This window comes from Lathyrus oleraceus, chromosome 3 (assembly GCF_024323335.1).
Source record: "Lathyrus oleraceus cultivar Zhongwan6 chromosome 3, CAAS_Psat_ZW6_1.0, whole genome shotgun sequence".
NCBI lineage: Eukaryota > Viridiplantae > Streptophyta > Magnoliopsida > Fabales > Fabaceae > Lathyrus > Lathyrus oleraceus.
In genome coordinates, this window is record NC_066581.1 from 170,815,520 (window position 1) to 170,820,411 (window position 4,892).

General features: G+C 40.1%; 1 long non-coding RNA gene across 5 annotated transcripts; it reads left to right on the top strand.

Moving 5' to 3' along the window:
* The first annotated feature begins 518 nt into the window (after positions 1 to 518).
* LOC127126061 (uncharacterized) lies at positions 519 to 4,130 on the top strand. 5 transcript variants are annotated; one of them, XR_007804900.1, is made up of 8 exons: positions 519 to 1,041; positions 1,162 to 1,455; positions 1,970 to 2,284; positions 2,368 to 2,607; positions 2,699 to 2,928; positions 3,228 to 3,442; positions 3,585 to 3,727; positions 3,842 to 4,130. It is a non-coding gene; the product is annotated as an uncharacterized LOC127126061 (long non-coding RNA). The 5 variants fall into 5 exon arrangements; XR_007804901.1 differs by having other exon boundaries at positions 3,847 to 4,130; XR_007804896.1 differs by having other exon boundaries at positions 520 to 1,041; positions 3,585 to 4,130.
* The last annotated feature ends 762 nt before the right edge of the window (positions 4,131 to 4,892 follow it).

Sequence of the window (4,892 nt, forward strand, 5' to 3'; positions counted from 1 at the left end):
TAAAAATCTAATAAAAAGTTCTAATTAACTTCTAGGTGAAATTCTATTTAAATTCTAATGTTTCTAATTCATTCTAAAAATCTAATTCTAAAATTCTAATTATAACCTAATGTCTAAGTCTAATTAAATCCTAGTAACTAAAATCCTAATCAATTTAATCCTAATCTCCTAATTAACTAGTAAATTGAAATAAAAAACAAGAATAATGCAGAACCTGGATTAACGGAGATAGAGGATTGAGGTACAAAGGATGAAGGCCCAAAGCTGAAGCCCATACTTGGTAACCAGTCCAACGGATAGGGAGGTGAACCCAAGATTTAGGGGTGCAGGACCAGCAAACTGGATTCAAGGGTTCAGTCAATGGGCCTTAGGCCCATAATCTCTCCAAAAACAGGCCAAAATGGACTTTTTGCATAAGGTGTTGCGCTGCAGAGTGAGGGTGCGAAGAAAGACTAAATCGCTTGGGCCTAGGCCCAATCTGGCTTCCAAGTCGATGTGCACAAGGGCCCAGAGCAAACTCAGCAATGGTCAGCATTCGCCTTCACCGAATGATACAGGGTCTCTTACCCCCCAAATCGAATGGCGCGATGTAATCCCAAGTCCGGCGCCACCTTTAGCCGTCGTGGAAACAAAAAGGACGACACGGTTGCAATCTTCCCAACACGTTTCGTACCACACTCGACGCTCAACTGGACCATGGAATCGAGTTTGAACCGCAATACAATCCTGAGTTCATCACTTGATTCATCATCGAACTTCAGCGGGGAACAATCAAAGGTAGCGCGTCGAACAAAGGTGACCTCCAAGAATGCGGAATGAAGGGGAGAGGTACTCAACGACGCCACGCACAACGGATTCGGCGCCTTCTCTCGCCGTCAATTCGTCCGTTAATTCTCTCGGATTTCTCGGCATACCTCTTAATTGCAACAACTATCGAGATTGAGGAGGAAGAAAATCGCCACGGCGTCTACGCGAAATCAAGAATGATCGTATTGAAACGAGAAACCAAGCTCACCTAATTTGACGAAATGGCAGATAAAGGTATTGATCCTTTAGCTTCTTCCTCTCTTCACTATTTCTTCGATCTGCTTCTGCGAAATATTCAGCATTGCCGTCGGCTTCACCATCGAGCCCGTCCTGAAATTCCGATTTGGATTGCAGGCTACTGATTGGGACGGGACGCTCGCGAACTTCTCTGTAATGGAAGTAGTCGATAGTTCCGAATGATTCGCAGTTGTGAAACTGCACTCCTGAATGTGAACCTTGGTGGAAGGATCGTGAAGCACAGAGTGCACGAATGGTGAAGAAACCAAGTGGAAGAATAGTGAAGAAACGAAAAGAAGAAAGGTGAAGAATGAGAGGATTGGATGAAGAGTGAAGAGGATTGAAGGGTGATTATGCAGTGAAGAGCTTTTTCTATTTGAGTGAAAATCAATCAATCCCCTCCTAATTACAGTGAGTTCCCCTATTATAGGTTTTTCTTATTTCTGTTAGGAAGTTTTGAGGTTAGTTAGAAACAGTTAGGATTCTGTTATGGATTTGTTAGAGGGTTTTGTAACTGATTTCTGTTTGTTGTGAATTGGTTAGAGAGTGTTAGAGTTAGTTATAAATTCGGTTAGAAATCTGTTAGTTTTAATTGGCAGTTAGGAAGTTTGCTGTTAGTTGAAAAAATGGTTTTCTCCTTCTATTATTTTTGCTGGTTCAGCTATGCAGTTAGAAACTGCTATGGTTGTGATGTATCCTACGGATGAGATTGTTTGAAAGGGATAAAGGCTGCCAATTCATTCTTTTACTTCACTTTATGGTTGTCTCATGTTTCACATTTGTCTTTGAAATTGCAATTGGTGGGGACTGTGGTACGGTAATAGGTGGGATAGGGTAGGATAACCATCATTCCAGAATTTCATATATCATTATCGTGCCATTGTGATTGGTGTGAAGAGCTCACTAATTTGTTTTCCTCTTACAGTTACCCAGAAGTTTGCGAGGTAGTTTCTTGCTTCAACTCCAAAGCGAAGCCAGTCTTCTTCACAAGGATGGAAACAGTTATTTGCCGCTGGTAGAAGCTTGTTGTCCTGGCTTGGGTGACGATCGAGACACAACCTTAACAAAGCTGAACAAGCTTGCTCAAGAACTGATGGTGGGATTTCGACTATACTTGGCGCACTATAGCGGAAATGGTTCGAATACCGGCTATGGTTTGGATGATTGGACCATGTTGATCCGATTGCAAATGATTCAGCCAAGAAATGATTGGATGATTGTTACATGTGGATGGTTGCAGGTATCTTGTTGATCGGAAATTATATTGTGAATTTGACATGTTGTCCTTTTTTTTAACAGTATGTATGTGGCAATTTGTTTTAGATTTGATTCGACCTGTGGTGGAGGCTTGGTTATCCTGTAAAGCCGGTGTTGCATTATTTTGTCAAGAGCAAACTGAATTTGGTATGCACTGTATCGTTGCGCAGCTCGTGAAAAGGTTCACCTCCGGTGGCCGATTCGGTTTGAAGTTCAGGTCAGCATCGCATTGTCGCGCCACGGTTGAGCTGCTACATAATGGTTTGCTGCAGTTTGATATTGGCTTGCTGTACAGCCAGTTTTTACGTAAGCGTTTTGTTAGAATTATCCTTGTTGCATTCGCCTTGAAGTGTGGAATTATGTTAACGTTCTTAATCGTCACTTCTCTCTGCTGCAGATATGCTTTACGTGAGAAAGCGCATTGGCCGCTTGTTTACAGCCTTGGCCTAGGCTTGACAGGTTGTAGCATTGTATGGAACGGAACAGATTATTCACAGAACCTATCGTCAATAATGGAGGATGGCTTGAACTGTTGCTTCGGTTTGCAGCTGGTTTTTTTTGTTTGCGTTGCCGGCGATTGCAACTCTTAGCTCTGCAGCTGGTGTGCGGTTTATGACCGTGTGTTAGGTACTTTGTTTTTCCTTTTCTTTTTTGAATATTGAATGGGTTGGAATGGTAATGTTAGTAATTAGCGGAATCGTTTTAAATTGGTTATGAAGGAGGTTAGATAATTGTTCACCATAATCAACTACTGTAGTGAAAGAAAAGAATAGAAAAATCCTAAGATAAATGTTTCGTTAGAACGGTTATGCCGAGAAATAAGAAAAGCGGGACCTTAAGTGTTACTATGCTATGCCTGAAATATCCATTGAGTTTCGTAGCTAGGACGAACACTTGTATGATTCACTTGCCATTGATGATTGCAGGGTTTGGTTTGTCATGAGCAAGGGTTTGGAGTGTTACAAACTGGATTTGCAATTGGTCTACACAGGACGCGATGCCAAGGTTAATTGTCGGCGCATTGCAGCTTGGATCTTTTACATTGCCAACATATTGCTGCTGCTGCAAGTTATGATGGTGTTATCGGTTAGGATTGTTATTTGGAAGTTAATGAAGTTGGTTGGTTCTCCTCTTTATCCAGGTATATTGTCTATTTCGGTAACATCAAATCCACTATGAAACATGTCCTTCTGTTGCCAAGTAGATGTAATGGGATGAATTGCTTAATTTACTCTATGGTTTCCTAGGACTTGTTGGTTTGATTGTTAGGTGCTTGTTGGCAGGTTGTTGTTTTAGTGAAGGTAATATTCTGGCCTTACCGTCAGGATGCATCAAATGAATGGCTTTGGTGGTTTTGGGATTTATGATATGATTTGGTTGTAAAGTGAAGTTGCCCTGTTATGGTTAATTGCAACAAAATATTATGGTTAGCATGTGTTAATGATAGCAGTCAAGGAAATTAGTTGAAAAACTTGTTTTGGTTAGGAGTTAGGTTTAATGGTTTCAAAGAGTGTTAATATATTGTTGTTTATTTTGTTAGTGCAGATCGATGGTTACGCTGCAAGCTGGTGTAGCAGGGCAAATGATAGCAAGGCCGTTGATAGTATGGCAGCAAGAAAGATGCTTGGAGTTTTGGATGTTTGAAAGTCGTGGAGCATTGGCGTATGCTAAGGACAAGTTTCAAGTGGATTTTTATTGTTGTACTTAGAATTCAAAGTGTTTTATACTAGGATTGTAAAGTAAATGGTAGAAATGAATGTATGAATTTGTGTTAATGTATGGAAATGACAATGTAATGGATATATTGAGAAATTGACTAGTTGTAATGACATGGTTTGATTTATGTTTAGAAATGTACTGAATTTGATTAGAAGTGGTGTATGAACATGATTTTTAGGAATGGTTCCAAAATGACCAAGGTCTATGAATGGCTATGGAATGTAATACATTTGGAAATTGAATGGATTTGAAAAAGGAGTTTAATTGCCATGACATGAACATGAACAAAGTTTGATAAAATGACCATGTGATCATGAAGAAAGACAAAGATAACCTTGTTAAAATGGGTTCAAATGAACTTAGGCAATTGATGGACATTGAGAACAAGGGTCATGATAATTGAGGGATGATAGTATGGTATGTTTACTTTGGTCAACTGGTTGACCAAAAAGTCAATAGTTGACCAAAAGTCAACTGATGCAAAAAGATAATGGAATAGACTTCCCTGATCAAAACTTCACGTTCAAAATGGAACCACGAACCAATTGGGGTCAGTGTGACGAAGTGTGAATGCAGGATTCTTTGTAACCAGTCAGACTAAGACATGTGTCGGGGTTTAGCCAGGTCAAAGATCCAAGTGTCCCGCAATGACCAAAGGTCTCAAATCCAGCAGTCTGTTAATGTCGTGAACCAACTTAGGGTTTCCAACCCTTCAAAACAGACCACAAGGATCACCAACTCTAATATCGAAATCTCCTATCCAAGTCCGCTTTGTTAATCCAAAACCTTGAATCTGTAAGGTATGAATGATGATGAATATGCATGAGGTTAGATGGATCTCAAGTTACGGATAAGATGAAAAAGCAAAATGG